The following is a 7,311-nucleotide window of genomic DNA, read 5'->3' on the forward strand; positions in this document are numbered from 1 at the left end:
GGCGGCAGACTGTTACCCATCACGTACTTATTGATCAAATTGATTGGAAATTCTTTCAGTTTGAATTCCAGAAAAATTATATTGGCGAATTGTATCTTAAGGACCAAAAATAATAGTTCATGTTGTTGAAATAAGGTGATATGTCAGTAATCGACTATGAGCGTGAATTTCAACAACTTAGTAAATATGCCATTGAGTTGGTACCGAATGAGGAAGAAATTTGTAAAATATTTCTCAAATGGTTGTGGAGTGATCTTAGAGTGCAATTGGCTACCTTTAGAATTAAAGAATTTGTTGATTTGGCTGAATGAGCTAAAATTGTAGAGCAGAAACTTGAGAAGAAAATCAAACTTTCTCGAGATGTTGGGAAACAAGTGGGGACCTCTAGTTCTCACCCACAATCTAAGCGGACTAGGGAGACCAGTGATTCCTAGAGAGCGCCAGCGAGATCCGTTAGATCAGATAGAACTCGAGACCACCAACCATCAGTTTTAGTAAAGAGTGTTAGGGGTCTGACTACAGATTCTGATGTGCCAAGCTGTGAGCACTGTGGGAAGTAACATTAGGGGAAATTTTGGAAATTATTGAATGTTTGTTTTTGATGTGGATCTCTAGAACACTTTGCTCACGATTGCCTGAAGAATAAAAATGCTACTTCTGATGTTACTTAAAGATCTACACCTTCAGTTAGGTGCCATGGTAATCGTTATGGTGGTTCAATATCTATGGATGGTTCAAGGAAAGGAAATGAATTTGTAGCATAACAATCAGTGGCTAGAGCTTTAGTGTGAGCTTATATGGTTCAAACTCGAGAAGAAGGTAACGCTATCGATGTTGTAGTAGGTATATTTCTGTTATTTTCTGCAACTGTTTATTCTTTGATAGACCTTGGTTCCTCTCATTCGCGTATAAATGTTGAATTGGTAATATATGGAAGTCTAAAACCTAAAACATCAAAAGTAGCCATGTCTATATCATTTCATTTAAGTCAAACAATATTAGTTGATCAAGTGTGTAGGCATTGCCCATTGGAAATCCAAAGCATAGCGTTTCCCGTAGATTGTTGGTTATGTCATTCAGCAACTTTGATCTAATTTTAGGAATGGATTTTAGAGCTGGTATGGTGAGATCGTAGAGGTAAATGACGTTAGAATGAGTGGCTCGACTCAGATCCTTTCATCAGTTCTAGTTAGTAAACTCTTGAATCAAGGCTGTAAAGCTTTTCTACCATATATTATCAACTCTAGCATGAAGGTTAGCCTAATAAGCAAGATTCAAATGGTATGTCTATTTTCTAAGGTGTTCATGAATGAATTGTTGGGATTACCACTTGATCGAGAAGTTGAGTTCGCAATCGAAGTATTTCCTGGTACAACTTCGATATTGATTGTCCCTTATCAAATAAGCCAATGGAGCTGAAAGAATTGAAAATTCAGTTGCAAGACTTATTGAACTGTGATTTTATATGCCCTAGTATATTACCCTTGGGAGCTCTAGTTTTGTTTGTTAAAAAGAAAAATGGTTCCATGCAACTCTGTGTAGATTACCGGCAATTGAATAAGCTGACTATCAAGAACTGGTATCCTTTACTTCGTACCGATGATTTCTTTGATCAGTTGAAAGGAACTTCAATCTTTTTTAAAATTGACTTAAGAACGGATTGGTCACTTAAGAAGTTAGTTGAAATGTATATCCACGAGATAGTTAGACTCTACAGTGTGCCATTGTCTATTTTCCCCGATAGAGATCCTCGCTTTACTTCAAGATTCTGGAAACAGTTGCACGAAACTTTAGGTATGAGATTAATTTTCAGTACAGCGTTCCATCCTCAACTTGATGGTCAATCCAAGTAAGTAATTTAGATTTAATTTGAAAGATTTGCTTCGAGCTTGTGTTATTGATTTTGAATCAGGTTAGGAACGTTATTTGCCAGTGGCCGAATTTTTTTATAATAATAGTTTCCAATCGAGTATTCAAATGACTCCATATGAAGAATTATATGGTTCGTGGTGTAGAACGACTATTTGTTGGTCTGAGTTAAGTGAAAGAAAGATTATTTAATCGGAATTGATTTATGAAATTGAAGATATGATTAAACTGATCAAGGACAGTTTGAAAGCAGTATTTGATAGGTAAAAATTGCATGTTGATTTAAAGCACAAAGATATTGAGTATTTGGTAGGCGATAAAGTATTTTTGAAATTTTCTCCGTTGTGGCACATGCGACTCGGTCATATAAGGGAAAAAGGTGTGATCGTTTTGAGTAAAAAAGGTTTTCTCAAAGAAAATGAGTTGGAAAGTTAGATTTCTGCAAGCATTATGTGTATGGGAAGCAAACTTGAGTCAGTTTTGATTCGAAAGTGCATAGGATAAAAGGGACCATTGATTACATTCATTCCAATTTATGGGGTTCGACTTCAGCTATCTCTAAAGGAGGTAGTAGATATCTTCTAACTTTTATTGATAACCACTCCTAGAAGGTTTGGGTTTCTTTCCTAAAGCATAAGAATGAAGTCTTTGGGATCTTTAAGCAATGGAAGACCTTACTAGAAATGCAGATTGGGAAGTTCATAAAGCGGTTATGAACGAATAATGGTCTCGAATTCTATTCAGTTGAGTTTAATGATTTCTGCAAACAGGAAGGTACTGAAAGACATCATACAGTTGTTGGTACCCCACAATAGAATGGTGTTGTTGAAAGGATGGATAGAACGTTAGTAGAGAAAGCCTGATGTATACTTTCCATGCAGGCTTAGAAAAGGAGTTTTGGGTCGAAGCAATAAACTTGGAAAGTTATTTGGTGAACCACTCTCCACATCGAGCATTGGATGGAAAGGTTCCTGAAGCGATTTGGTCTAGTAATTATCCTAACTACTCTAACCTTAGAATAGTTGATTGTCCTGGTTATGTATGAGTCAATCAGGGAAATCTTGAACCAAGGGCTGTAAAATGAATCTTTCCGGGTTTTCCTGCTGGGATAAAAGGCTATAAGTTATGGTGCCCAAAAACTAATAAGATCAGTGTCAGTAGAGATGTTACGTTTGATGAAACATCAACCAGCTTTCAATTACAAAATTATAAGTTAGCCAGGGATAGAAAAAGGTGAGAGATCAAACCATCACAAGTGACTTATTGCTATAGAAGAAGAGATGGAGTCTCTTCATAACAATGAGACTTGACAACTCGTTAAACTACCCATCGGAAAGAAAATAGTTGGTTAGAAGTGGGTGTTCAAAAAGATAGAATGATCAAGTCAAGATAACACTAGGTATAAGGCAAGGTTGGTCACAAAGTGCTACAACCAAGTGGAGGGAGTTGATTCCATGATGTTTTCTCTTCGGTTGTTAAGCATACATCCATTCGGGCATTGTTAGCCCTTCTTGCATCATACAACCTTGAATTAGAACAACTAGATATAAGGATTACATTCCTTCACGGGGATTTGGATGAGGAAATTTATATACAACAACTAAAAGGCTTCAAGACTGATGGTAAGGAAGATCATGTTTGTCTTTTTCAGAAATCATTATACGACTTGAAGCAGTTTCTCTGTTGTAATTTGATATGGCAAATTAGGCTTTCCCGATATACTTAAGGAGTTTATTCTCAAGCAAAGTAGCATTTATTTCATTATTTTTTCGTAATTTTTAGAGTTTAATTTAATAAGTGTAAATGTCTTATTTTTACTCATTGCGATACCCAATTTGGCCAATAGTGCCATTGGGGGCCCTAACATATGGTTGAGTGATGTAGGGACGTGTTGAAGGCTGAAATCGAGCGAGAATGACACCAAAAGAGAGGGTATTGTGATATCTAAATCTTAAAATTATGAAACCTCCAACAAACCCGGGATTGGAGACCACTCTTAAATGGTATCGCGATATCTACCCTTCAAAAAATCCCCCAAGTTCAAAACTCTCAAAAGTATCACGATATCTTTTTCCTTGGTATTACGATATTGATATCGTAAGGGGATAAAATGGACAAAAAGGGTAGTCTTTGTCCACTCTAAGCACCAATCATTAAATACCCGTTCATAGGTATTTTGGGTAAAAGAATTGGTTCAGAATAGCTACTATATCAGCCAAAATTTGGCTGAGAGAGAAAAAAGGCCAGATCACCTTAGTTTAGGCTTAGTTTTCTTCCTCTTGTTCTAGGTTTTCTTATTTTAATTTCCTTAACTGTAGATTTTACATTTCCCAACAACTTTTATTTTTTAGTTTTTCTTAGTGTTTGTTAAGTTAGTTATCACCGTAGCTTAGGTTTATTTTCACTTTTAATCCTTGAACCTTGGTTGTAAGACATTTTCAGATTTAGTTTAATGTATTTCAGTTTCGTTTATTTTACACTTGTTAAATTTTATTCCTTTTATGTTTATTACTTTAAAATTTCTTTTTGAGTACTTCTATTTTCAAGCCTTTTAATTTTTCTTGCATAAAAATCTTATCTTTTATATTTTTTTCTCAAGCTTTCTTTAATGGCCTCTTTTGTTCTTCATTTTCATTGTTGTTAGTTTTATTTCTAGCATGAGTAGCTAAACCTTTAAAGGGGTTAGTTGATGGAGATGTGGTGAGCTGATTTTTGGATGAAGGGCCAAATCATGATAAATTTGACTAATTTGAATGAACTTAAAAACTTAGGATTGACGATCTTAAGGGAACATTTAAGCAAGTGAGACCGAGAGGAGATCTTGTTAAACTAGCTTTATTTGATGAAATGTTTTGATATAACAAATAAAAATATTTTTGAATGAACTTTGGTTTTGAACAAATAAATTATAAATTTTAAAGTATACAAATAATTTGAAGACTTCCAAACATCTTAAAAATGTTTTGAAGACTTAGAAAATTTTGGACAAAGTTCAAAAATGGTTTAAACTTTTCTAACTCAATTGAAACATGTTTAAATCAATTGAAAAATTGCTCCCTACAAAAAGTATCGATACCTTTCATAAAGTATCTATACACATACAATTTTATCGAAGATCGATACTAAACTTATTGAATTGAACCAAAAATTGAACAAAAGCGAAAAGTATTAATACTTTTCAAAAAGGATTGATACCTATTGTATTTTTATCGATACCATCTTTGATATCAATACCATTTTTGCATTCTTACTTGATGGTTTTTCAAACAATCATAAAAAGTATCGATATCTTTTCAAAAGGTATCGATACCTTTTACCAGGTATCGATAAAATGTCTTTGTTATCATTACAAACTAGCTTTAACTGTCACTGAATCAAACATTAAATGCTAATAGTATTGATACTCATAGAAAAAGTATCGATACCTTTTGTTGTAGGTGAATTTAATGATCTGATATTTTCATCCCCAATGGCTCCATTCAATTCCTCAATAACTATAATGAATAGAAATCAATTAGAGGATATAAATACCATCTTGTAAAGGTCTTACAAGTTCTTCAAGATACATCAAATATCCATTACCAATCACTTTGTGCCTCAATTCTTTATCTTTTTCTTGTAAACCTTGTGAGCATTCATTGTATTTTCTATCAGCTCAAGTGTTTTCCTTGTATTTATGCTTAATTGGAAAACATCCTAATCTTGCGAGGATTATTTCTTTGTTTGCTTATTTGTTATCCTCTTTGAGAAGGTTGAGTCTTAAGGTTTGGGTAGAAACCTTAAGAGAGTTGCAATCTTAGATTTTGGGTAGAAATCTTAAGGGAATTGTAAGATTAAACCATGTTCTCAAAGTTTATCAAATTAGTGAATTTGGGAAAATCCTTAGTTGTGGAAAGTTAAGGTATTGGAATAGGCAATTAGGGCGAAACCACTATATATCACCGTGTTCATTGTCTCAATTTATTTACATTGCTTCCACAAAAATTTTAAAAGGCCAATTCACCCCCTCTTGGCTATTTCCGATGATCAACCAAACTAACATGTTCGAGGAAGTATTAATCGCCCGACGATTATGTTGGATCTGGTGTCCTGAGAATAGTATTTTCATCTAAGTGCGCTTGTAATTTTTCGAGCAAATTAGTTAATAAAATTATTCATGAATTACATTAATATGATTTGTATAAAATTGTCCTCAAATGATTTTTGCACGCAAAGCAAAATGGAAACAAATGTTGCTTATTGGTTGTCTAATATTTAACTAATACTAAGTAGTATTACATGGTCAGGCCGTGGTACGGAAAGACAACTTGTATTAGTAGACGAGCCTAAACATGTCCTTAGTCTAATCGAAAATGAGTAAACTGATTGAAATACTAATATGCCATCTATTAAGTCCAATTGAGGAGATGCCTTGTCTTGGGCATTAGAGAAGACTTCTAGAAGATAGAGATATATATGTGACTGACTGGACTGACAATACATCGGACAGGACCCAAGTAGAATGGATCTTGAATCTGTTTATGGATTTATTCACTTGTGACGTTTATAGTGTGACATATATAAATCCTTTGTAGTTGGCGGACTATGTATGTGTGAGTCGTACACTTTGATGTGAGTAAAAGTCTGAGTTCAAATAGATAAGAAACCGAAAGCTGGTGCGTTGAGTGTACGACTTCTGTATTATGTAGCGTCATTCACAATAGTGGAATTCATAACCCAAAACATTGGTAAATGATATCCTTTCATTGGCATTGCATGATTAATGAAAAGTAAACGTGGCCACGAGTCTTCCGTCTTTGTGAGGGATGACTTGATCACTATTTTGTTGTGATTGACTTTTCATGAAAGAAGATGTAATGGTTACCATGAGATAAAATAGGATCATATTGGGCGAGCATTGAGTAGTTGCTTTCGTAATGGAATGTTGTTGGTGAAAGCTTAGTCACGATACTATAGTGGAATGACTTCGTGACTAAACGAGTTTATAATTAATAGGCGAAAAGCCAGAACTTAATTATAAATCATTTTAGCCTCAACTACATGTGTCCAATTAGTCTTTTCGCTAGCTTGTTGAAACAAAAAATAAATTGTGTGTTTGAATAGAAATGAATAGAATGAACAAGAAAAGAGAAATGGGAAACATTCAGGAATAATTATGGTTTTCTCCGAAATGGAGAAATGGAATCATTTGGAAATTAATGTAGGTTTCCAAAATTGGAAATTATCGGAAGAATGAGTTTATGTTTTTGGCCTATTTTGAAGCTTAAAAATGAAAATAATCCATTTAGTCATAATGAACATGTTGAGTTATGAAATATTGAACATATTTTCTTGGAATTTTACCAGGGGCAAAATCGTCAAAATTGTACCAGGGATAAAGTCATAAAATTTTTGCTAGAGGTAAAATAGGGATAAGAAAATTGTTTTATATATAAATATTAA

Source organism: Gossypium raimondii, chromosome 2, assembly GCF_025698545.1.
Source record: "Gossypium raimondii isolate GPD5lz chromosome 2, ASM2569854v1, whole genome shotgun sequence".
NCBI lineage: Eukaryota > Viridiplantae > Streptophyta > Magnoliopsida > Malvales > Malvaceae > Gossypium > Gossypium raimondii.